Source organism: Ammospiza nelsoni, chromosome 1, assembly GCF_027579445.1.
Source record: "Ammospiza nelsoni isolate bAmmNel1 chromosome 1, bAmmNel1.pri, whole genome shotgun sequence".
Classification (NCBI taxonomy): domain Eukaryota; kingdom Metazoa; phylum Chordata; class Aves; order Passeriformes; family Passerellidae; genus Ammospiza; species Ammospiza nelsoni.
Genome location: NC_080633.1, coordinates 79,551,088 through 79,578,982, shown reverse-complemented (window position 1 = coordinate 79,578,982; position 27,895 = coordinate 79,551,088).

Here is a 27,895-nt window from a genome sequence, read left to right as displayed (position 1 = left end):
TTCCTTCTTGGTAGAGACTGGTATGTCTTTGTCTCACATTTCTTATTAGAGCAATTAAATGTATATTTTTAAAAAAATCCTGGAAATTATGTTTGAACTGATTTTGATGTTGAAATCAAATATAAGGTGTCGGGTGATACCACGACAAGTTTGGGTTCATTTGGCATCCTTTCTATAGTAATATTGTAACTTTATAATAGCATAATATGAGGCATGTGCCCAATAAATGAAAAACCAAACCACTCTGTGGCTCCTACAATTCTGCACAGTTCAGTCCATATTTCACAAATGTAACTTCAGTTTTGAGTTAAATATTTATTTCTTCTACCCTCAATCTAAGCATTTGTCTGGTTGTCAGGTTGGCACTCGACACTGGAGTGTGACTTCTAAAAATTTTTATGTCTGCAGGGTGCAAGAGTCATAACCTGTGAACTGTTCATAATTTTTTTAATAGTGCAGTTTTTGACTGCATGTTGCAAAATTGACTGCGATGTCACCTTGCCAAAGACTAATGCAAAAGTTCCAACAGTGAATAAAGGAACTGAAATATTACTGGCTATGCAGTTATCTTTGGACAGTCTCCAGGCTGAAGATGTTTTTTCATTGTAAACTACTAGAGGTCTCAGTGTGAGTCCATTTCTTTGGACCCACCACAGGGACCCCATGAGTGCCAAACCTAGAGGGGGAGGAAAATTATTGTCAAGTACTCAAGGAAACCCAGCAAGTGTGGTCTCATCACCACATAAATCCCCACGTAAGTCAGTTTTGCTGCATGGTTTCTTTGTTAAGGCCTCTCTTAAAAGCTGCAGTGTTGAAAAATCTGAAACCAAACAAAAATGTATGAAAGGTTGCCTTGGGCAAGTGGATTTTCAACCCTGAGTGCAAGTGCAGTACATTCTTTTTCAAACAGATGAACATTTTTCTTAACTTCATTATTCTCTCATTAAGAATAGCTGGTTTACTCCCAGTTATTCAAAATGTGATGCATTAGCATGCAGGTTGTTTGTCAGTAGCTACTGGCACTAAAATTCCATTGTTGCATGAAAGTAGAAAGTGGGCCAAATGATTGATGAAGTGTTTTGTCCTATATGTGCTACAAGGATCAGAACCTCTGAAACACTGACTATATCTGCAATGTAAACAAAACATTACTCCCAAGGAATGACTCAAAGATGATGAGTGGATATGTTACAGTGGTCAGCAGGTGCTTACTGTTTTGTTCTACCGAGAAGTGCACACACCCCTCCACACCAGTCCAATTTCAGACTAAATTTTGATATTTCTGCTTCATCTCTTAATGTGCCACCTATGACCTTTCCAAAGCACCAGTTTCTTTGACCAGACTGGGGAAGCTCAATTTTATTTGAAATCATCCTAGCACCTTCCTAGAGCATTCCCTGGAGTCATGCTCTAGAAGGTATAGAATACCTGTTTGAATGGATTCTTTTAAATAAAGTAGCATTTTAACTATTTTTCCCCCTAACTCATGTCTCTGCCCTTAGCAAGTGTAGTTTCCTCAGTATATCATTCTGAGGTATTGTGTGTGTACTGCACATTGAACTGAATTTGTCAATCTTTCAGTCAGAGCATTACTATTGAATTACAGAGAATTACTATTGGGATGAAAGTGTGCGTATAGGAAACTCTTGACTCGGGCTAGTACAAAAATCCTCTCACTTCTTGCTCTCTTCAAGTCTTTCTCATTTATCCTGAAAATAAGAAGAGAAAAACTGTTATGAAAGCAGCAGTTAGCTTAAAGTTAGTATGTGCAAGCAGTTTTGAGGGATGCCATGCTCTTTTACTGCTTCCAGCTATACTTTCTCCAGTGTGGTGTGGGAGTGACTTTGCAGAAGAAAGGGAAAGAAGGATAATGAGTGCCATGCTGAAGTTCATGCCAATTATGTGATGGCCTCTTCATTTGGAAGAGAATTTTACTTGCCTAAAACTTAAGAAAAGTACGTTGTAGCAAATGGAATGGTATCCCCCAAAATATCTGCCAAGTCCCAATGTAGAAAAGTTAAGGAAAGAAGTACTCAGAAAAAGGCACTGTTAGTGCTCTGCCCAAAATATTTTCTAATTGACCTAAAAGTTGAAGAAACCAGCAGTGGTAAAAGCTGTAACACTGCTAATACAATAGTAATGACAGAAGCACTCAATGTGTCTGAAAAGGAGAGAAGTACATTCTCTAGTAGCTGGCAAGCTCCTGTTTTTCTCTTGAAATGAAAAAATAAGAACCTTGGTGGGCTGGTGCAGAGAGCTTGTTGGTGCAACTTGGACTTGGAGTATTTTGCCCTAATATTTCAAAATTTCTCAGTTTCCTACCCCCTGCCCCAAGTAACTCAACCCACTTCTAAGAAAATTACAAAAATCCAACACCATAGTCTGATGAGACACAGCTGCGAGCATAGCAGTGTGACTTCTTGCTTAGACACCTGCCTGTTGGTTTGGGACAGCAATGCTGTGGCCTTCTGGACTACAGCAAACTTTGCATTATTCTGTCCAGGTCCATGGAAGCCTTTTGGTGACTCTCAGATGTGGTTTGTATATTCCTTGGTTTTGACTATAACACAGGCTCCTGTGGTGAAGTCTCACTTTCTGCTTCTCCTCTCCTTAACACCCTCTTCCCCAGCCGTCTGGAAACTTCCCTTGTCCAAGAGAATTGGACCATAAATGTCTCATGTCCAGCTCCTAGATTTAGGAAATATCCTCTGAAGCTTCTGAATCTTCTAAAGTAGACCACCTCAAGTAATTACTGGCTGGTAACCAGTTCTGTTTGAAGCAGCAAAGTGGCTGGCACAAGTGACCTTTAACAAGAGTTTGTTAGATCTTTAATGATGAGGGAATGAGTCTGATCTTGATAATTATTAGCTGGTGAGGATCTGCTTAAAGCCCTTGAACAGAACAGAGAACAGATGTTCTTGTTGGCTTGTACAATGCCTGGTGGGATGCTGCATCCTACTGTGCTGGGAGTCAGTCCAAACAGACATGGTGATTCAGTGGAGGTCCTGAGGAGCTCCTGTTACTTTTACGCTCCCAAGATCAATTAAAGGTGGCTTACTAGCCAAAAAGTAAGTACACATACATAGTAGAAAAGGGATATGGTAGGGTGCGGCAACTGGAAACTAAAGCCATACTACTGCAGACTGAAAAGACTCGCTTCAGTGGTGGAAGAATTTAACCTTTGGAAAAAGTGATGAAAGGGTACTGGTGACTTCTGTACCAACAGAGCTGCTCATTCAAGGCTGCTTGTCTTTCAGACAGGATTTTTCTGATTTTCTGATTTTCAAGAACAAGCCTCATGGCCCATATGTAGACATTTTGTTGGACTGGCCTTCTCTGGGCTTAATGCATGAACACTAATGTCTCAAGTCTCTGCTCCGTGCATCAGCTTCAATTCTGCTATTGATTCTGTTAATGTTCTTCATGGCCCCTGAGCGTGGTGCTGACAGAGAAAATTGGCCTACCATTTCTAAAATTTATGGTACTGGTTGAATTTTGAACTGATATTTGACATTCCCAAAGTGAAATTTGGAAAAGTGTGCTTTTTTTTTCCTACAGCATAAATTCTATATTTATTGGCTTCAAACATAATTGGAGGCAAACTACTGAAGCCAATGCTTTCTTGTTGTATTTTTGATGAGGAAAATGATGACAGTCTTAAGGGCTGGGATTAGGATAATATTAGGATATTTAAAGATCTCTAATTAGTAAAATGGTCTAAAAGGAGAAAGCTTGGATGGTGAAATTTTTTTTTAGCAAGACTAGTGATTTAAAACAAACTATTTCTAGTAAAAACAAAGACTTATACAAGGGGTCAGCATTGGATTTTTGCAGATGACAGGATGGTTTCCTTGTCCCAGTTGGAGATATCAGCTTCTTTTCCATTTCCCTGCCATTCTTACAACTCACACACACCTTTGCTTGGTTTTACTGGTATTTATCCAGTAGTTTGTGTAATACTGCACACAAGCACTTCTTGCAGAAGGTGGCTGAAGGTATGGCTGCTGTCATTTGCATTTTTGAAGACTGTTTTCAGTATTTATTACAATGGACATCCCTGTTATGATAATGATGGATGAGAATAATTAAGAAATGACATTTTAAAAATGGAAATTTATCATGTACAAGTGACAATAATTGGCCTCCAGCATTTCTCAAAAATTCTAAAAAGTAGAAAAGTAGAAGCAGTTTTCTTGAAACTACTGGGTTGTGATACTTTTGGCTGAAAATCTAGAAATGGTTTAGCCTTGAAAAATATTAAAAGTTGAAAACAGAACTCATGGAAATCAAGCTTAACCTTCCAGTTTGGCTAGCCTAAATTTGTAATACTAGTGATTTTTTTAATGATCATTTTTAAACTAATGGAGCCTTTGCATTATCTGTAGGTAAGTGCTTTTTTTTCTTCTGAAACATAATTTTAGACTGGACAGAATTGAAGTTGGCATCATTCCCTCTGCTCCCCGTGATATCAAAGTGCACCATATATTTTAACTTCTTAGTAGCTTCTGCCAATGAAAACACAAATTATAATTAATAGTCTCAGCAGTTTTGCTGCCAAGGGTTCCTGGCCACAATTCTTAGTTTGTTTTATGCTACAGATGCCTACTTCTGAACCTCGTTAACAAATTTTTTCTCCTTTTCAGTGTGCCAATGTTTAAAGGCTACTGCTGGCCAGTGCACTAGCCCTACTCCAAAAAAAAAAAAAAAAAAAAGGCAGTTATTTGATTCCAAAATATATTTTTAAGATAACAAAACAGGAGCTAAGATCCTTGTTGAGATTAAAGCACCATCTCATACATCAGTCAATTAATTTTTCTAAAATAATTTTTTCTATAGGGTTCCATATCACAAATGGAGTGTGTTCTGATGGTGAAAAATGGCTCTACACAATAAACATAGGGGTTAGCAGGTTGAGGTCTTATCTCTGCTCTCAGGAGCATCATATAATTAATTGTCCTATTAATCTCAGCCCTATAAGACTAGTAAAATCTCTTCCACAGTGATATGATACTTTTAAATTATTCAAGTATATATGTGTTTCTAAATATATGATCTGATTTCTGATTGTAGAGGTAGTTTGAGAAGTGGAACTCTAACACAGGACCTCTAGGAAAAGGTAATTTTTCTTGCCAAAAAATTAGGTCTGGTCTCCCTGGAATTTTTTCATTCTGTATTTGTGGGGTTAGACCACACAGAATGGTTTAAACTATTGACAACTGAAATTGGCTGATGAACTTGCTTTTGCTGAATTTGATGTTAGACAAGTGTTTTTGTATCCTGTAGAAATGTTTAATTTTTTCCCCCTGCATTACCTTCGTGGTAGTCTTGCTAATGTAACATAAGCTGGATATTGGTGTGGCAAGACTCTGATGCCTCGTTCAGCTCTTTGCTGTTCTTCCAAAGGAGCTTTTGTTCTGCTTATATCATTTTTTGTGACTGAGCCTCCTGTGGAAAGATCAGTGTGGGTGGTTCTAACACTGCATCTGATCAGATGCTGTTTACGTAGGTCATCTGATTAATGAGCACTTGTCTGAGTGGGATTAATTCTGTAATAAGTGCCTTGGACAGACACAAATCTAAGGAATGGATTCAGGCCATCTTATTCTGTCATCTTATTCTGTAGCACTTAGTGACTAAGCCAAGTAAAATTTCAAATGGAAACCTCAAAGTTGAAAAACCTATGTGTAACTGATGTCTTTTCTAGCATTGTCATTTCTATACTTTTCTCTGCTTTTTCAGAACAATAATGATTTAAAGAGAGATAATTAAATCTTCTAGCACTATTTATTTAGTGCAGCATTCTGTGGGTACTTGAAATGTCCCAGCAGGCAGTGCCTAAGTGTGTCTGAAATGTAGCTTTGTCTCATTTTTACACATGAATCTTCTCCTTCCTTTCTTTCTTTGTTCACCTGGTAAAACACTACTTTTTTAGTAGATAATGATCCTTATACACATTTTGCATTTATTATACTCCTCTATACTATGTCAGCCTTATCAAAAGAAGATCTGAAGTGCTCATGTAATTCATTAATCTTTCTTTGCTTCGGTCTTTTAATAAATTCTATAATAGGCTTAGTTCTTGGGAGGGTGATGTTTCCTATCTTTGAAAACACTGCTGTAGTTGATGAGTCATAGAACTGCCATCTTAGCTGTTACTTGAAATCTTGCATTTAAAGGGGAGAAAAATCTTCATAGAAATAAAGTTCCCAGATTAGAATTTGTTAAATGATCTAAACTGAACTTCTGCTGCCAGGACAAGTTTGCATCTAACTTGAATCTCAGAAGTAATTTTTGCTGTATCAGAGGTGTTGGTTTGAGTGCTTGGCAAGATAACCTGAGGGTCAATGACTTGTTCTTGTCAATATCGTACAGCTGAATCACAGGAGTCTTTTGTTTAGCAACCAAATGGAGGGTGAATTAAACAAACATTTGTAATTTGCTAACTCTGGGACATCAAGAGGACCAGCCACTGCCATGACAATTCCATCAGCAAGGCATTCCATCTATCCTGAGAAGTAGAAGATGAGCTGGGGAACGGCTGGCCAGCTGCAAAGACATGGTTGAAAAAAACATTGTGATTTTGGTCTGTTATGAATTGTAAAGCTTGAGGACAGTGATTGCTTGCAACTTTGGCAACACTCTCTCCATGCTTGCATTCCCCCCTGGACATGCACCAGTGGAGAACCAAGAACGAGTAGGATTAGAGGGGCTGAAGCTGTCCATGCTGTGTTTGACCTCATATCTTAGAGTGGTTGGGCTGGCTCAGTGCAATAGTGTTAAAACTGGCTGTGTAAGGCAGTGTAGGGAGCCTGTATGGAAACCTGAACCTTCCAGGGGGAAGGTAATTCCCTATCTGCTGCAGCGTATTTCCACGTGTGGGAGCTCTGCTGGGGAATAGATTTGTGTGGGTCCATTTTAGTATTATTGTCATAAGTATAATTACCTTCCTCTAAGTAGGAAAGAAAGCATTGCTGCAAATGGAGTGGTGTTTGTGGTGCTTTGTGCTATGACATGAGTGCAAGCTGTGGGAGGACAGTGGGATGTAGGTTACCCCCTGGGGTTAAATTAAGCTGAAAAACATTTCTTAGAGAGGAAATCCCGATAGAATAATGGAGAGGTGCCTGCTCTTAATTATCCTCAAATGGATCCTACCTCTAGGGGTCTTGAAGTGTTGCAGGAGGAGCCCCTGCTGAGAGGATGCCTTGAAGGTCAGCCCTCCCCAGTGAAGGCTTTCAGAGGTAGCTCCTGGCCTCTGAGGCTGCTGTGGAAGACGTTTCAGGACTGCTGAGCAGTGGAACAGAAAGTCCTCCTGTTGGTGACAGGAACAAGTGAACAAAAAACTGCTTATTTTTCCCATCATAATTTGATCAGTAAAAAGCAGAGTTTTGAGACCTTGACAGTTTTTAATTGCTAGAATATTATTTTGATCAAATAAGCAGTAAGAAATATGGAGATTTTTTTTGTCTTCTCTCTTCAGGAAAGAGGAAAAGAAAAAGGTAGTGAGAAAGAGCAAACATTTTGACTTTCATAAAAAACCACTGAAACCACTTGGAACTATAAGCTTTCTGTCTTCCCGTGACTTCTTGCTATAATTATTTTCTAGTTTAGTGGTTTACCCACAACATATATCCAGCAGAATTGTGCAACTCCATAGGCAGGAGAGCTGGCAAAAATTGTGTGTAGAATAATCTATGTTTTTGTGGAAGACTTGATGGGACATGCGATGCTGTGAAAAGCTAAACTGGAAAATCAAAACTTGACTGTCTTTAAACAGAAATATAACCGACTTGCTCTCTGCAGAGCTCGGTAGATTTCACAGGTGGACAGTGGTATCTCTTTGCTTGTGTTCACTGCTGTAGTCTGCCATGCAACAAGAGCTGATGTAGTCTACACTTAACTCATTATCACTGCAGCTTTCTAATAAACTATGGTGGAAGTAAGCATGTTTTAAGTATCTCTTGCACTTGCAGCCACGTATAGACTTAAACTCTGTTCTTGAAAGCTTCAATCTACTGCAGATTCTATGCAAGAGAAGTTTAGAAGAAAACAGTCACTTTCTCACCTACAAGTTAGAAATTATTATTATTTACCCATGATTATTTTTTTGCTACAAATTTATTATAAAATTAAGATTTAACCAAGTACACCAATAACATCTGGCTTCTCTTTCCCACATAGAATCACAGAATTAGTTGCCTTAAAGGTCTCTGTAGGTCACCTGGTCCAACCTCCTGCCTATTGCAGGGGGAACTCATGGAATCACATGATACTCTAAATTGGAAGAGACCCACAAGGATCACCGCATCCAACTCTTAAGTGAATGGCCTGTACAGGAATTAAATCCATGACCCTGGTGTTATTAGCACTATGCACTAACCAAGTGAGCTAGATAAGGCTACCAGCACACCATGAAAAGGTATTATTTAGCTACCACTCTGTGACCAGAAATTTTGGCTTTCCAGCTCTGAGCTGCTTTAGTGGCAGCGCACTAAAGTAGTCACTGAGTAGTAGCAGCAAGTGGCTGCTTTAATAGCTTAACTAAGTTACAGGTAATATTTAAAAATAAAATACTGAAACAAAAGCCCTGGAAAATACTCTTACTTTGCTTGCCTGAATATGTGCTTTCCCTGAGGTGACACAACATACAGGTGCAAATAGTTCTGTGTAAGTAGAGCACTGTGTGGCACCACCTTAGTGGCAGAGCTCTCTTGGACAAAATCTATGCCCTTATTGAATGTGATGAACTCTTTTCAAGCTCTTTCTGAAGCCAGTATATGGAAAATATTGCAAGCCTTATACTGGAAAGCTTTTGATTTTTTTCCTTCCTCAGTATGGGGTCTTATTGTGAGTTTGGAAAGGCATGCCTCTGCCACTAAGTCTTGTGGCCTGCAAGAGGGGAGATCCTGCCAATCTCTGTAAAGCTGCTTTTCACTATGTCAAGTAGATGGTAGGGTGTGGTAAATTCAAAAAATCAGAGAAACAAAACAAAAGGCAGGCTTAGGAAATTGTTTAATTGAAGTACGAGCTCCACTAATTATGTCTGAGGCTGCACAGAAAGAGCCTGACACTGGATACATTTTTCAAACTGCTGGAAGGCAAAAAAATTAATTGCAGGCCCAGTCACCAGTTGAGGTCATTTATTTAAGGAGAAACTGTGCTATGGTGCTTCATAGTTTATATGGCTGGGTATGCTTTACATAGCTGGACTTGTAATGTGATATTTCTTATGTTCATAAAAGGAGACCATATTCCAAAAAGGTAAAATTAAAATTCTCTTGTGGGAGGTGGTGGCACTGAAAGCAAGTAGTCTGATTTCTTTTGCTGCTGTGCATCCTGGTGGCATTTTGAAAGCTGTTCAGTTCAATAATATGGGTATTGCATGTAACTTCCTCTTTTGGTCTCATAATGTGAAAGGCAGAACAAATTGTGGTTTGCTAAAAGTGCTGCAACTTGTGGAATGGTACAGAATGTTGAGCTGTGAGCTGCTCTTTTTTTTGTGCAGCACTGGCAAATTCTTGTAATGACAGCAAGCAGAGAGTGAACCTGCCTTTACCTGTGGGCTAATGATCCTTGCTGTCTTTTCTTGTTTAGGTCTCTCATCTTGGGATGAATTGCAATGCAGATGATTCAAGCAGCCACAGTTACACTGATCTTTGGTGAAGGAAGCAACTTGTTTGAGGCAAACCATTTACTTTTGTTTACCATGTTCTGCAGTTATAAAGCTTAGGAAGCTGTATCCGTTTAAGTAAACTGGTGCAAAGGTTCTGGAATATAATGAAAATTGAGTTTTGGTGTGCTGGTTTGGAAGGTCCTGATGGAAGGGATTACTTCAAACTCACCACTTATACTGGAATTGGAATGTGTCAGGACTGTAGATTATAAAATTTGAACTGCAAAGAGTAAATACAGACCCTGTGTTTGTTACTGTGACCTCGACTACTGGAGCCAGAGACTGTCAGGACTCTTTAGGGAAAGCTCATGGAAAGACAAGAACAGGGCAGGAACATCATGTCCACTGTCACAGTTTCCTTTCAACAATGATGGTCACAGTCAGAGTACATGTTTGTGGCTCTGTATAGGGCTGGTGGATATTGGCTATTACAGAATCTTTGCTGAAGTTGAGAAAGGAAAGAAGGATTCTGCAAAGTAGGATCTCACTTAAGTAGTAGACCTTAAATAAGCATTTGGGAATGTGATGTTGCTATGTGTTTCAGGCTTGGCTTGATGTTTCTAATCTCTTATTCTGCAAAGTGAATTTTGAAATAGGGAAGTTTCTCATAGCAGTAAAATGCATTTTTTTATCTATAGTGTTATTTTAGAGGATATATGAAGAGGTTCTGACTTCTCAGCAGCTCAAAGGTGTGTTTGTTTTGTTAGAAATTTGCTTACAGTGTTTTATGATGGTGCAATGACAGAAATTGGTTGGTCTATCAGTACAAGCCTTTTAGGACTGAGATCATATTCTGCTGACTGACTTGCATTAAATTCAAACGTTAATTTATGTTTTTTGGAAAAGCACATTAAGCCAAAATTGCTATTTACAACATCTGGAGAGGATATTTACTGCACTTGGTTCAATCCATTGATCTGTTGGGATAGAGCTCGTTGAGGGGAAAGAAGAAGGTGGAGGGCAGCACACATTTCTTTTCCTCTCTGAACTTCCTCTTCTCTGTTAAAGAAGTTTGTCATTTCAGTGTAGAGCTGATTAAATTATTCACAGAGATTTAACATCTGTCTCACTTAACGAGCTCAAGTGATTGGAGCAAAGAGGCTGAACAAAAACTCTAATGTAACTCTCTAGTGTTTATTTCACACAATCTGTTACTGGGAGTCTGGGGAGAAAGTTATAGAAAGCTCTGTATTCACTGTAAATTTCTATTGGGAATATTGGACAATGCTCTAGCATAGAGAAATAGACAGTATTATGAGAAACTAATTAAAAAGTTGTTTACTGATTGTTGTCCAGTACAGGTGCTTTAAAATTACTGTGGGAAGTGAGGGGGCGAAATTGAAATGTTCCTGTTTTGTTAAAAAAAAGGGGTTTCAGTTCTTTGTATTTTTATTTTCAAAGCAATTATTGCCATTCATTTTCACCATAAATATTTTAACAAATGGCTTTTTTTCTGCAAAAGGGAACTGGGGTGGGCTGTTAATGATTGTTGAAAAATACATTTTAATAAAAGTAAAACATTACACTAATTTAAAGCAGGGACTTTTGGAAACAAGCCTTGAAGCTACCAACCCTTTTATAAAAGTTCAAACTATCTTATTTGAATGTTCCTGTATAATGAATGACTTTCCTGTTGTAAAATGCAACTGTAGAAGCATAGCTGGAAAGCAGGGGGTAATATATACAGACAGTTATCCAGATGGAATGGCAAGGTTTGTTTATCACTTCATAAATGTATCAGATTTTTAACATGTATTTTATATTATCTACACTTGTGATGGCTCTGTGCTGATGTATCTGGGGAATGGAAGCTCCTAATTCATCATAGTTTTTTGAGAGATCCTCAACTACCATGGCAGGTATGAGACTTCAGGGAAAATGAAGATTTTTCTTTCCTCATTTATTTTGTATACTTTAGGGAGTAGAAAGCATTTCCTTTCCCTTTGATAAATCTCTTTAAGTATGACAAAGTGAAAATCTGAAATCAATGAAATTGGAAGAGCAGAAATGAACAGAGCATCAGGATAAATTCTTTGTAACTGGGTATTAAAGTTTGTAATTTTTGTGGGGGGTGTTTTTCTGGTTGGTTGGTTTGGGTTTTCTTTGGTCTGGGAGGGGATTTGTTAGTTTTCCTACTACAGAACTGGACACAGTATTCTAGATGTGCTCTTGCAAATAGAAAAAAGAAGGGAATAAACTATTCCATTACCCTGCTAGCATGCATTGTGGTATGTAGGTGATTTTCTTCACAGCAAGAAAGGGCACACTGCTGACTGTTTTTAGCTTGCCAACACACCCAGACTTTCTCTAGATACTGTCTAGCTTATCAGCCGTTGGCCTGTACTGTTGTGTAGGGTTATTTCATCCCATGTGCAGGGATGCACAATACATGCATCTGTGGAACTTCTGAAGCTTCCTTGCCAGCCCATTTTTCAAGCTTTTACAGGCTCCTGAGTAGCAACTTGCTCCAATGTACTGAGTGACTCCAATCTGGAATCTTGTTTGCTGAGAGTGAACTCTGCCTCCATCCTGGTTGTTAATAAGGACATCAAGCACTACTGAGCATGCCATCCTTCTTTGAGGGATAGCCCTGCTATGTGGCTGCCCACTGGACTTTGTTCAGTAGTCCTGTCATGGACTGGAGTTTGATTGACTTGCCCATGGCTCTCAAGAGTCTTCTGATACCCTTCTTTAAGGAGAATACATAATTTGTCTTTTTATATTGGGAATATCCTCTGATCACCATGACCTTTCTTTGAGTGTCTCTAAAGAATAATTGCATCAATACAAATGTTTGAGGGTCCTCCTTGTCTGCAGAAATATAAATTCAGCTTCTGCCACTGTTACACTGCTGAGGGGCAACAAAAGATGGAGCAACTATTATTGGGTTGCCATTTCAATCAGGAAAAGATGCCTAGAAGAGGTAGAAAAGGAAAATTCTGAAGGGCTTTCTGGGTGGAAATACCAGAGCAGAAAAGCCTAGCAGCCTAGCTCTGATGTCATGGGTAGTTAAAACATTGTGTGTGCATGCCTATGAACAAAGAGGATGAAAACATTGCATGCTGATGAAGTTCTTGGTTTGGTGGGGTTTTTTTGAGGGTTTTTTTTTTGTGGTTTTGTTGGGTTTTTTTTTGTTTTTTTTTTTTTATTCTTATTTGTTTATAAGCCCCTCAGTAGTTGCACTGAATGTTTAAATAATTGACCAAGCACTTAAAAGCTGTTTTGGTTCTTTGCAATTGCAAGTGTGAAGGAGCCAAAGAATGTGTAGGACACTTCTCTGTGTTCCTCTGCATGGTATAGCTGGACTGTCAAAGGGAAGGGGTTCTGGGTGGTTTTTGGAGAATTTGCTTTGGGAAAATGTCCTACACTGTCCTGTCTGGAAAAAGAGCATGTGGAGATTTTCAACTGCAGTAGGAACTGTACATTCCCAGTGTGTGAGTGTGGCTTATCTTGGTTTGGCTTAGAAGGGTGTCTGATGCAATTTGATATTCCATTAAGTTTCAGTAGCATATACTAGGTGGAATTCTCTCTGCCTTTGGATTCAGAACACATACAAAGAGACTTAACTCTGCATGTATTGTAATGTTAAGTTTTCAAGCAGTTGTTTTTGCAAATGATGCTTGACCCATGCTATAGAGAGGTCAGGTGTGAGGACAGAACAAGTCGCTGTTAATATCTAAGTGCATTTTACTCTAGTTGACTTTACAAGCGACTGCCATATCATGTTTCCATTGAAGTTTGAGAACTGAAAAGGCTTGCAGATAGATTTGGTTCTGCAAGATACTAGAAAAATGTGGGGGATCCAACACTTCAAGGAAAAACACAGGCAAGTTTTTAGTTAGAACAAATAACAAGTTTATAGGCACTTTATTGATCAGCTTAAAATATTCTGTTTGTTTTGTTTGTTTGTTTTTTTAAGGAACAACCAAAACAAACTGTTCTTGCATATGTGAATATGGGGAATGATTCTATCCTGATTTGCTACAAGTGATCCAGTCCATCTCTTCAATTTTTAACTCCTGAGAGAAGAGATAAGCTAAAATTGTGGCACAGAGCAGATTAAATCAACATACCATGACATTATAATGATTTGAAAATCTGATGTCAGTCTGCTGGTAAATTTAGGCCAGCAGGAGCTGTGCGTGGTTCATTGACAGATAATAAGATCATTTAGCCAAGGTGTATATCATGTTACAGCATGGGATCTAGGTGCCTTGTGCCAAAAGAAAAATTTACAGGGAAGCAAATTTACAAAACTGCTGCTTCCAAAGCACAGGCTGGGAAGGCTCTCTGTAAGGATTAGATATGCAATGAGGTGCTTATTGTCTTCAAGACTTGCACACAAATGTTGGAGATGTACTTATCTTGAATAGAGCCAACTGGCTGCACATTTGTAGTGGGGTCTGGCATGGCCCTTGCCACCGCCATAGAAAACCTCACAGAGCCCGTGCCTCTGTTCCTTTCACACAGGTAACAGCAGTGAATCCATTCTCCTGCCTCTGTTTATTGTTCTTTTGGTGTTGCTTCCTTGGCTTAAGTAATGGCCCCACTGGTTGTGGGCCAGCCAGTTAATACAAGTAACACAGAGCTGTGCTAGGACGTTGTTCTTGCTATTCAAGGACAAGAGGAGCTGGAATAAGACTCCTAAAAGCCTGGAGCCATTAGTCTAATAATGGTATAGCATACATTTCTAATCTCTTTATTTGCCTTCCCAGGGAAGGCCTAAGACATTTTGCTTTCAGATATGTAAGGAGTACTTCAGTTATTGTCCTGTTTTACTCCTGAAACATACATGTACTGTGCTCTTTGAGAAACTGCTCAGCCTTGTTGGCTGAGCTCTCCCTTGTTTTTAAGAAGGCCTAACTTCTGCTGTGAAGTCCTCTTGACTCACACTGATGCCATCAAAGAAGATGAACAATGCTGCTATGCATAGAGTTTAGTTTTAGGCAGTCATGGGAGGAGCAGGGAGTTAGACTATGATGATCCTTAGGGTACCTCCCAACTTGCAATTCTCTGATTCTAAATTCTATTGAATTCACTAAGGGTATTGCTATTACCAGTGTTTTTTTGCGCTTGCATCTTCTGTAGAAAGATACATAACTCTGACTGGTTTTTGGGTCAGAAAAGTAGATAAATCCTTAAATCCATTGTGCTGTATATAGCAATTATGTGTGAAAACACATTGCAAGCCTTCTTGTATCAGTTTTTCTTTAATATGTTTTGAAACTCCTTCTGTTCTGTCATAAAATTTTGATGGGGAATGGGGGAAAAGTGAAATTCTTCAAATTAACTTTATTAATTTTCAGAATTTTTATTGGTGTTTTTATTAACTTGTTTATTTGTTTATTAATTAAATTTATTTGTTTATGAATTATGCAACTACATAAACATAAAAATGAATATTATTTTGGCTTTTTAGGCTTTTGTTTCAAAAAAATTCTATGGAGCTGCCAAAGGAGACTGTCCCTGCGATGGAGATGTGGCTTGCCATTCCTATGTTTTGTGGGCATTCCTGTCACCTTGGTTAAATCCAGAAGTTTATGTTCACTGGGCATGCCCCAGCCCAGATTTTGTCAAGAATTTTTCCTTGTGTTTGGCTCCTGACATAGTCCCATAAAATGTGGCCTGTCCTGAGTTTACTTCTTAATTTGGTACTGCTTTCATATGGTGAAGGGTTTTTCCAAAATTATCATTTACCCTGGTTGCCAAAGATTGTGTGATGCTGAAAAATCCCCCAGTGAGGAAAAGCCCAGGTGTTGCAGTGCAGAAGTGTGTGTGTTGTCAGGGGCTGGTGGGCCTGGCTGCATCTGTTCTGAAATCTGCAGAACAAGCCAAAGACAATCAAGACAATCTCCTTTCAGTCCAGGAAATGCTGAGCTGTTTCGCAGGTTGAATGCAAAATCAGCCAGAGAACCAGTGTGGGCACCAGTACTGAACAGCAACCAATATGATCACAGAATATTCTGAGTTGGAAGGGACCCACAGGGATCATGGAGTCCAACCCCTGGCCCTGCTCAGAAGAGTCACACCATGTGCCTGAGAGCCTTGTCCAATCCTTCTTGAACTCTGTCAGTGCTGTAACCACTTTCCCTGGGGAGACTGTTCCAGTGCTCAACCACCCTCTGGGTGAATAACCTTTTTCTAACATTCAACTTAAACCTCTCCTGACACAATTTCAGGCCATTCCCTGGGGTGCTGTCACTGGACACCACAGAGAAGAGATCAATGTCTGCCCCCTTCTTCTCCCCACGAGGAAGTTGTAGGTGAGGTCTCCACTCAGTCTCCTGCTTACAGAGCACTAGGATGGGATTATGTTGTGTGCTTGTTCTTGGAGGGGCTGGGCCATGTGGGATCATCAGCTTTACCTAAGGCACAGTTTCACTTGCATTATGCTTGTGTTGCAATCTTTCATGCTCCTAGGGCAGGGAAGCTAATGTTATCTTCCAAGAAAGCTGCCTCAGTGCTAGTGGAACCTCAGCTACCAAAATTATTTGGATGGCTTCAGCTATAAAGATTAGTTAAGAGCTGACCTTTGGATTTGAGTGGCTGCTCACACATGGGCTGTTGCTCAGCTGATGAGCCTGTAGGAGCTCAAATTCGCTGCGCAGAGCACCAGTTTTGACTGGGCAGCTTCCAGGGAGAGTTGACAAGGAAAGTCAGGTCAATGGAGCTCTCTGTTTCCATGGTGTTGCCTCACAAAACAATTGGTGCTTGGCCAACTTGTGGTTTATCCAAATTTAAAGTACTTAAATCATGCAACTAGAACATTCTCTTGGGTTTTACAGTCTCACGATGGCTAATGAAAACTGAGGTGGTGTGGGTACCACACTGTGCAATACTGTTGGGATACATCTTAATTTAGTTTTGTTTAGAGGGTGTGAAAAGTGTTGAAAGTGTAATGCTAACCACCAGTTGTTAAAAGAGTCACTCTTGGATGGTGTGACAAAGGTAAAGACACAAAACCAGAAAGGACCCAAAGCACAAAGTAACCCCTTTGGTGTTCAGAAGTCTGGAAATTTTCTCTTGTGATTGTACAACATGCAAAAAATGTATGGCTCAGTGTAATGGTTTTCTTTAAGCTTGTTCAGAGCTTGCTTTGATCATCAAAGAATCAACAGGAGTCAAAAGGCAGTTATGAAAAACTGAACTGAGTCAAACTCCTGTATTTGATTTGAGATTGTAGATGCATCATCTTCTCATGTCCTTTAAAAGATGAGCCATCTCATGTCCTTTATAAAGACAAGCCATCTCTGCAGAATGCAGCTGCTAAAAATTTACTGAACTGGACACTGGATGCCAATATAGTTCTGCAGAAACCAGTAGTGGAAAGTTGATTAGTTTTTTTTAAATTAATATTGCAATGGCTGCTCCAATGTTGAAGTGTTGTTTATTAGTTGTTTTCTAAACTGATAAAGTGTGGGTAAAGTACTAGGATGAAACATATGCTTCATTTTACTTACTTGAGAGTACAGAAGGGTTGTTGATTTATATTTGACCTGTATTAAAGTACATGAGATTTTAGAATCACCCATAGCAGTATACTTTGTAATGGAAATAACATCATCTTTCCAGTTGGCCCTTTTAAACATTCATTAATCTGTTCTGCTGGTCTTTGTTACTTTGAAATATCTCGCAGAAGGGAATTTGCTTTGCTAACTCAATATACTCAAAATCAGAACAGAAAATCCTGATACTGACTGAACAAATCCATGACATCTGTGGCAATTTTAAAAATCCTATGTTTGTGGGCAGAATTCCAGGATGAGTAGGACTTCTGAATTTGAAGACAGCAGTTTATGTCCTCTGTCTTTATGTCTAGGAGGTTATAACACACCGGGTAGAGAACTTTATTCACCATTAAAATTTTTGTCAATGAGATGCTTCTAATCTTCAAATAGCTGTCAGAGGCTTAATTGAGGGTTTGCATTCTTTGTTTTGTTGAGTTTTTTGTTAGTTTTGTTTTTTCTTTTTTTAAGAGGTATCTTGTTTTTCTGAAGGCTTAGAAATTATGAAGTTGACAACTTGGTCACTACTACCACAAAAATTAGTGTGCAGAATGCTCAAAAGAGTACACTGTTGTTCAACCTCATGATTCATTCAACAGGGAAACATTGGATTTGGCAAACCTAACTGCCATATTGAAACACTTGAGTAGGAATATATACTTTCTCTGTTTCATGTCAGTCCAACATGCCATCTCATGTGCTGGAGCTAGCATGAAAAATCATTACATCCCAGAGATGCAGCCTCTGGGTAAAAGTAAACCATGGATGAAATGGTAATGGTGCTGACTTCATTATTCAGCCTTTCCCTTCAAGTACACCTTAGAGATAATACTAACCTGGAAGGAGCTGGTTTTAGTACTATGAAAGAAGAAAATTACTTCTTCGAAGTTTTATTAGCTGATATGGAAAAATGTATAAGAGTTTCTTTAAGATTCATCTGTTGTAAGGGAAGTGAGAAGCTGTTTAATAGTAGAGTCCATTTGCTGTATTTTAAAAGAAGGGTTATAAAAAGAAGCTTATGAGGCAGTAGTTTGACTTTAATTAGGGTTACTGCGCTGCCTAGCTGCCTGTGTCTCACAGATGGCTGGCAGGGATTTGGAGGTTGAAGAAACAGGATTTCTCAAAGATGGTCCTGTTCATCAGCCACGTACTCCGACTTCTGTTCCTGTTAGTCTAAATGTGCAGTGCTCATTATAACTCGCTCACTCTGATGGGTCTTAAGGATGCTCCCCCTCTGGGATGGGTGGTGACTGAGGTTCATGGCTGGCTCAGAGATGCTGAGGCTCAGAGATAGATCCCTGGATGTGATCCCACCTTGTTCTTAACTGCAGCCCTGGCAGTAGCAGCCGCAAGTTCCCACCAGCAGGGCGGTGTGACTGACTCCTGCTCACAACAAGAGGCTGAGCCCAGAGTTTGCAGGAACTGGGAGTGGTGCAGGCAGAGTCCTGCTTGGGGAAAAGAAGTAGGAGAGCTCTGGGGACAGGATTTGAGGAGGTGTATTGATTATCCTAAGATGAATTACTTGTCTGTAGAATTGCCTTATTTAAAGATTAGGGCTTGGCATGTTCCAAAGATCCCAGGCCCAAGGGGAGGTTAACAAAGCTCAGGGAGAAGAGAGCTACTGATAATGAACACAAAGAATGCAGAACTTAGAACTTGGCAAGAGCACCCAAGATAAGACGGTACTAACTAAACTAATCCAGCAACTGTGTCAAAATCCATTCCAACTGGGTAAAGGGTGATTCTCACAGGGGGAGATCACAACCAAATGACCTCTGACTCAAACGAAAGACCCTGATCATGCACAGTAGCTAATAATGAATTCAATAATATCTTGCACAATCAGCTTTTTTGAGTAACCAATAATAGAGCAACAAACATGTAATTTTTATTAGATAGTTGTAATATATTAGATTAACAGACAATAATGATTGTCTTCTCTGCTTAGGGTGAAAGCTTTGTGATTTACCACCTGGTAATCATCCATGTGCAAATATGAAATAAATCATTACCTGGTGACTTACTGCACACTGGGTGATGAGTCCTGGTTTTGGGAGAACAGTTTTTTGGTGATCCAGACAGGACAAGCCTAAAAGGCCGTGCCCAGTTCAGCTCTGTACCTGAAGTGAAGGGCACATCAGCTTTTGGTTTGGGGACCCTGGACAGCCTGTCCTGTTTAATGCTTATAGCCTATCATCATGCTAGGACTGAACTAAAAAATGAGGGTGGCTTTCCCCTGTGGAACACAGAACATTGGCCTGATGTGCATAAGATAAATGGTAAACTGTTGGTGTCCAGAAACATAAACTCTGTAAAAGCAATGTAATGATTTTATGAAACCATATAAAATTGAGATATATTCTTAATCTGCATGAATTTGGGGCAAGGAAAATATTTGAACCAATGTGTGTCTCAGAAGTTTGTGGCATTTTTACACATTTGCTTTCAAAGTAAGTTTTCTTTGAGTTTTAGAAGTTTTCCTTGCTCTGTGTGATTTATTTTTTTACTTTTAGAGAACAGAGCATTTAAAAAATTTATCAAGTAGAATAGAATGCATTGGAGAGTACAGATATTCTTGCTTTATTTTTTCTTACTGTCGCTTAAGACTTAGACAAATCTAAACAACTGAAAGCAATATTACTTTAAACAAAATGCAGTCTTTTCATTCTTGGTGTGTTTCTTTTTCAAACAATTTCTGTTCAAATAATTCTGTTCTTCTCTGGCAACAGACAAAAATATACTCTTCTGAAAGAGCAATCAAGAGCTAATCCATTCATCTCTGCTAAAACTCCCCAAAACCAGAAACACTTCAAATATGTCCCAGGTCCCTACAGTTAGCTCACAGAAACTAAAGGCTCTCCTTGACTGTGTACCAGACTTCTTTTTCTGTGCAAGCAATTTCCCCCAAGGACTGAGGCTCTGAGCAGACATTGCTGTTCAGCATCAGGATTTTTTGGCTGGTCTGACCACCACTTTAGCTAAAAACTTGTTCCTGGCATCAGTCAAAACCCAGACAGTAACTAAACAAGCAATGAAAATTTTGCTTGGATAGTAAAGGGTCGTATTCATTCTTTTGAACTACAAGATTCAAAGACTGCCATATATGATCCTCCAGGCATCAGAGAGCTCAGGAAACTTTGCACACTTAGAGGACTTGGAGGTGGTGGACTGGTGGACAAAATGTCTTCAAGGACTAGAATTCACACGCATTTCTGGTAGATTTTGTGATACAACACTCATCCTCACACACAGAGTTATTTTTTGTTTGATTCAATTTGGTTAAAAATCAGGCAGCACAACATTCAATCCTCTTGTTCATCCTTTCTTAACACAGATGGTCTAGGTTTTGTTGCACCTGTGCAGTAAAATAAAACAGTGTTCTTGGAAAGTTAGTTTGAATTTTCACTGCAGTCAGCTGAAATGTTTGGTTTTCCTTTAGAGATTTGAGTAGCTTTCTTCTTCTTGTACAAATAACTTTGCACAATGTTTTTCAGAAATGAAAGCTAACTTGTATTGCATTTCAATAGGAGCACTTAGCTTTGTTTACACTCAAATGCTGAATGTTTTGCTCTTTTAAGCTTAAGAAAATTAAGTGGGCTGTATACTTGGAAGAAAACAGATGAACAGGCATGCTGATAAATTTGTTTATGATTAATTCTAGATAATGTGAGCTTATTACATATCTGTACTAGAGATCCTGGATCTGTTTATAGAATGGTCGAAAGACGCCCTGGCAAGGGCCGTGCTCCAGGCAGCAGAGGAAGGCACAACCACCCTGAGGCATTTTCTGGCCCATCATGTGAGTTAAAAAGCCTTCCTTCCTGTAGCTGCAGGGCATGAGAGGTGTATTTGTGGTACATGAGCATCAGGCAGAAATGTGACCAAAATGGATCAGAGGAGCCGTGACAAGTGATCATGCTTCTTTCTGCAGAGGAAAGCAGAAAAGCTCTGCAGTCCAGTGCCAATTTGCTTCAGGGGAAAGTTCCTTCCTGACCCCAGGACTGGTGATCAGCTATTCCCTTAGCATGTGAGCAAGACTGCCTCCTCATCCCACAACCTTCTGGTCATGGTCCCAGGAAATGCCCAAGCCCTGTTCTCTCTCAACCTGAAGCCATCTCAGGGCCTTCCAAGATAGGCCAAATGCCATAGTCCTGATCAGCCCTGGGGGCAAGAATCTTTTCCAAGCATGGTGGGTGCTACAAAGTGCTGAGACCCCTGCAAAACATTTCTGGATCCCATTTCTTATGGCTGCTGCCTGTGGCTCCACGGGGAATGAGGACAATAAGCTCTGCAGTGTTCCTCAGGAAGGAGCATTCAAGAAGGGACACCCAAAAAGACATTCCCTTCGTCTTGCCATTGCTACCCAGCTGAAAAGGCACCGCAGCCCCCAGCACATGCAGGGGTTGGTGGTTCTCATCTCTGGAGGGGCTTGCATCTGTTCTGTAAGGCTGAAGCAGGATTTCCATCCACCAGATGGGCCTTAAAATGGCCCCTCCAGAAACCAACTTTGCAGTGGAGAAACTCCAGCAGCCCCCTCCAGAACCTCCCCCTCAGCCCCCATCAAGTAATTCCACTAGCTCCTCAAGGACTTCTTCTGTGACATTTTCACAGTGCCCCCTGGCCTGCTCTGGCAGCACAAGATGGGAGGATGCTCCCTTTTATCCTGTCCCTTTGGTTTAATAAGAGCTGCATCAATTGGTTCCTATTTTTTGGATATGTAAGTATTTATTTCTTAGGAACAATAGAGAATGGACTGTCTTTCTTCTTTTCCTACATCAATTGAATTACATATGTTTTCCAGACAGTACCACTGCTAATTCAGTAGGCACATGTGCATGTTACAAAAGCTCTTGTAAAAGAAAAGTATTGTGATTTCACTTTTCTACAGAAGGCAAACACAATCAAATCCCTGCAACTGCTCTATGTTTGCTCTGTTGTTCTCAAACTATAAATGCTTTATGGAAACACTGGGATTTATATGTACATTCATCCTTTGAGAAGAATAGCTCTCAGTCCCCTGGGGTCTTGGTTTACTAAAGATGTGAAGCCTCTGGCTTTTCTGCTCCTGCTGCATGTTGCTTTCTGCAACATGGGACAGCACTCACACCAGAGCTGCACTGAGCTCCAAGGCACATGGAGAGCTGATAGGTATTGCTTTGTCACTAAGCTGACTGCTTTGAAATACCAAATACTAATGTAGTTATTAAAGTATGTTTCTGATTTAAAAAATGTCCACTTTTGCATTCCTCATTCCAAAACCACGTTTAGTAATGCCAAAAGAAGCAATGAAGTGATCTTTCTAACACAGCAAAACCACAAGAAAACCTACTAGTGCTGAAAAATTAGTGTCCAAATTTTTGATATGTAAATACTAATACCAATCACCTCATTTCTAGAAGACTGACCTATATGTCAAAGAATCCATAGGTGAGAGTGAAATCCATACCATAATTTAAGTGGCCTGATCATATTGTGCCTTCTGACTTGGAAATATTGCAGTGGTTTTCCTTTTGAGGAGATTGTTTCCTTTTGCTTTTTGTAATTTTTTTTCTCTCTTTGTTGAAAAACTATTGAAACAACTATTAAATAAAGACAAACAGCTAACAGTCCTCTTCTTCCATCAAAGGATGGAAAAACATATCCATCTGCCTTTCTGTGGGTTGTAAGGGAAGGAGGTGAAAGCTATGCTAAATACCTGAGGAATGATGAAGTAGGGCAAACTGCACTCTGATTTTCTGTATCAGCTGCATAACTCATCCATCACTATTACAGTTTGTAGCTGGGGATATTGCAGGGTTCTGACATGAGCTGTATTGGGAGATGGAAAAACCCGGGTGAGTTGATTGCATAGTGTAGTTAAGAGGCCTCTGCTGTTATTTCATGTTGTAAATGCTCCTCTGTTACTGTTAAGAAAACCAGTGCCACTTTAAACAAAAAGCTTGAGTGACTTCTGACTCTTGAAAGGTCTGGACTGATGACCTGCAGTTTCAAATTTGGTTATGTTTGGTTTTTTAAAAGTCCTTGGGAGGTGACACATGCACTGGAACCTTCTTTGCATTTTCCTAATCAGTTTTTTTCAGTGCACAGAAAGGGGGCTGTATGGAGAATCTGAATTTTAGGAGAAAGGGATAATGCCTACTTGCTGTCCCCCACTAAAATTGTCACCAGTAGTTCAAATATTTCAGCATTTTCATTTCTTCCTTGCTTTCCCCTTTTCTTTCTCTTTTGCATGCACCCACTGCTTTGACTGGGATTTTTTATTTTTTTTCTGTTTGCTTTTGTTTCCTAAATATTGCTTTTTTGTCTAGTCATATGCCCTGTCTGAACATTTAACTTTGAGTTTTGAATTCCAGCCTCTTCTGGCTTGTCCTGGCAGAATCCTGACCATCAGACTTCCAGATACTGGCAGAAGAGTCCAGCTTTTGTTAGCTCTGGTTTTAGGAAGTTGTATGGCCATACTGGAGGTAAGCCCCAGCTCTTCTGAGAGAAGTAGAATGTCTGAAATGTGGTGATGTCCCTTCAGGCCACTAGTGTGCAGTAGCTTCATTGCAATGAAACAGCAGTCTTTAGAATATATGATGGTTTTAGTAGCGAGAGATACCCTGAAAGGACAGAGGTCTTGGAAGCCTTTCAAGTTAAGTTTTGAATTTCAGAGGTTTAGAAAAGTTTATAAATTCCTTCCCTAAAATACAGAGATTTAACATTGTAGTTTCAGTTTGCATAATATATTTTATGTTTTAGTAGCTGGGTTTTACTGAGGAAACCAATGTGATGCCTTTTTAGGGAACTTTTCTATCCCTATGCTCCTGCAAATAATTGCTGTCTGAACCAGACTGCTGGGTTTTCTCATAACTATCAAAGGATTCTGAGTAGGCTTCAGAGCAGTAATTTATGATTTATAGGGCAAGCTATTAGCACTGTTTTCAGCATAACAGGATCCTATTTTAATTGCAGGACTCACAGAATCACAGAATCACAGAAATTCAAGGCTGGAAGAGACCTGTAAGATCATCGAGTCCAACCCATGTTCTAACACCTCAACTAGATCATGGCACCAAGTGCCACATCCAGTCTTTTTTTGAACTCTTCGAGGGATGGTGACTCCACCACCTCACTGGGTAGATGATTCCAGTATTTGACCACTCTTTCTGTAAAATACTTCCTCCTTAATTCTAGCCTGTATCTCCCTTGGCGCAGCTTGAGACTGTGTCCTCTTGTTCTGTCTGTTGTTGCCTGGAGAAAGAGGCCGACCCCCAGCTCACCACAGCCACCCTTCAGGAATTGAAGAGAGTGATAAGATCACCCCTGAGTCTCCTTTTCTCCAGGCTGAACACCCCCAGCTCCCTCAGTCGTTCTTCATATGGCTTGTGCTCCAAATATCTTTAAGGCTCCTATTTTTTAACTTTTGGAATACTAGACAGCATAGCAGGTGGAGCTTTTGTCAATTAAATATAGGAAGTGTTTATTGTAATGGTTTTATTGTACTAGCTAGTGGGAAAGGAAGAAATTTTTTTCTGTCTTGGACATGGGGTGTGTGCTGTACTAAACAAATTATGTGTATTAAGCTGTTTGCTGTCTTTCAACCAAGCCTTCTGTTCAGTCTAGCACTTGCATACCAAGAGTATCCACTTTCCCCTTTTCCTAAGTCTTGCAAGTAACCACAAATAGACTGTTTGCCACGGTGGTAAGTTCTTGAATTTGTCATAGTTACTAGTGATAAATTATCTTTCCCATAAGGACATGGGAGGGAGGAGGTGAACAAAATTACTTCTGTATTATGGTATGACCCTTAGAGTGAGCTAAGTAGAAAGAAGGACCTTAGGTCTTAGAAGCCTCAGAGAAGGTCAGATGGCAAAGCTGATTATGAACCATGCTTTCTCTTTTCATGACACTACTTCCCCTTGGGCAGGAAAGCCCAACTCATTTTAGAAATTTTTATTTTTCTCTCTTTTCTGTCAGTGTAAGAACAATGTTCCTTTTTTAGAAAGCTTTAAGTTTTATTTTCCTGGCTTAAGTTAGAGGTTAGGTTTACAAAAACAATAAGCTGCTCAGTTTTTACAATAGTTATAAATATAGAAATGACTACTCATAAATCTAAATAAGGGTGTAAAATGCAACCTGATTGTTAAAAATAACGGAAGGGATTTTTTAGTTTATGCATATGGACTTTGTTCATCCCCTAGTCCATAAAAAAGCTCAGCTGAACCATTATAAAGGATTCAGGTCCACAATTCCATGTTCTTGCATTAGATGCCCTCAGTGTGATACACAATGAAAAGCTCCCTGCTTGGCAATTACTGGGGATCAGAGTGCTCATGAGGAAGGCTCTAGTACTGATTTAATGACTGTTGCCAGAAGGCATTATTAATATTTTAAAAAGTCTGCTGATAGCTACTCAATGTATGCCAACAGGCTTAGATGGCTTCACTCAAGTCTGACATATCTGTATCCACCACCATTCTGCTGAAGATAACTGGAAGAGAACTCATTGGCAATGAAATCCAAAGTTAGTGTTTCATACTTCTGCCTGCCTCAGAAGGGGGTTCTGTTGCCTTGTACTATACCCAAACCACTCTTTTCTCTAGCAAAAATGTGAAATAATGGACTTTATTTCCTTTGACATAATTTGGCATATGGCATCTTTTATGTAGTGACCTGCCACTTCTCAAATGTATGACTTAATGCACTGCAGTATTTTTTAATGCTTTTAGAATACATCATAGGATATTGGTACATTATGGATGTAGAGTACATTATGGATACCAGTAGTCAGTCTAGAGTTAAAGATGGAAGTTGCTTTTCTTCATTATGAAGCTTTGTTTCACTGTTTTGTGCTCTGTCCCTAAAATACTAGTATGCTTTTAAAAACAGTCTGAACTTGCTTGATGAACTACACCCTGATTATTTCAGTAGCTGCATAATGCAGCTTCACAGACAGGGTGAGAAGAGTCTCAAGGCTACAGAAAGTCTCACTAAATCCAGCTAAAAAAGAAAGAAAACAAAAGAAAACAGACTGGGAGCTGCATACCCAGTTGCATCTGTGTTTAAAGAGGCTATTACTCCAACAGTTTAAAGACCAGATTGATAAATTTCTGTCTTTTTACTGTGATTATTTCATTCCTGTTAAAGCAATTCTGTGACTACCCAACCTTGGCAAAAAGCCATCGTGATGAGCCTTCACTTCTTGGCAGATAGATAGTGTTGAATTCCTAACTTAACACAATGGGATGCCTGCACTAAAACTCTTATCCCAGATTTTTGTGTCAACCTGTAAAAACACAATCTCAAAAGAACATTGGGTGTAGACAGAGTGCAGACTCCTCTGGGTACACATTAGGCAGTGGTGGTGTTCACTCTTTACAGAAATGCCTGAATCATGTCTCCTCCTGAGCCATGTCCTCAATCTAAATTCAACACTGTGCTTTCGTATTCTGGCTCCATCTCTCTTCCAGGCACCCTGATTCTGGCTGAGTGGCTTGGATGTTCTATGGTATGGTGACACAGTCATAAGAGGATGTATGAAGTTTGATCTAGGACCTGGTGGTCTGAACCTCTTTTCTTTGTGAAAACAGGTGTAAAGTTGCCTTTTTGGATTGCACTGAGCTCAAGTCCTCCATCTGATGGTGGGTGCCTTATTCCCCTCCTCATTTTTGTAGGAAGTGTCTGCTTTTGGGACCATATTGCAAGGGAAGGGACTTAACTCGTTGCTGCAGGTCCTTGGCACTGAGATGGTTTAGGATGTGTGGACATATGGCATATACAAGCACATGATTTGGGGTTACAAGAGATTTTGCATGTAGAGCAGTCAATTAAAAATGTGAAGCATGCTGAGCAATCTTCCTGACTTCCCTGGCCATGTGCTTTTTTCCTGTGAATTTCTTTCCAAGGCATGTGAGGCATGACTGTTTTTCTGCTCTGGGAATCTGTTGCTGCAGAGGCATGATGAGTCCCTCCCTCTATTTTGAATCTTAGAACTGACTATACTGGCACACTATTCTAGCATATACCTTGCCTCATATCCAGAAAATGTGCTTTTCTCTTTCAAAGAAATATGTATTATTCTTTTGGAAATATTCTCTGTATATTCCCAATCATACCATGAAAGATTAAAGCAAAGGGGTCCCAGCTGGAAACTCATTAAACCTGGACAAATTTCTCTTTGTCTGGAAAGCACCTGATATTTTATGTACATCTCATAAAGATGATTTTATTAATCATTAATTTACTGCTGGTAAAAGACATTTAAAACTTGTTCCCATTGACGTAGATCTTTAGCATCAGCCCTTGGTTACAGGTTAGACCAGGCAATACCTACATTAATTGTAAATTGTCCTGGAATTGGCTCTTTTACCTTTCACTGCAAAGTTTTCTCCTGGTCTGCAGTGCCCACCTACACATTCATACTCTTATTTGGAGAGCTCAGCTGTAGGAGCTGGGCCAACAACTGGTGTTTTTTATATGCACATGCAAACACACACATGGAGAATAATGAATATTTTGGTGAAGAAATGCTTAACAGTTAAAAATGTGGTTTGAATTACATAGTTTTCTGTTTTATATGAATGTGTATCAGTCCCATCAGAATGGGCTCTTGTGTAAGCTGGTGCATTTGGAGTTTGCAGTTACTGCATTCATTTAGCCAGAAATTCTGTTGTATGGTAAGGGAAAAAGATGCCACAAATCTGCAATTTTCTAAAAGATTTAGAAATGGTGTTTCACT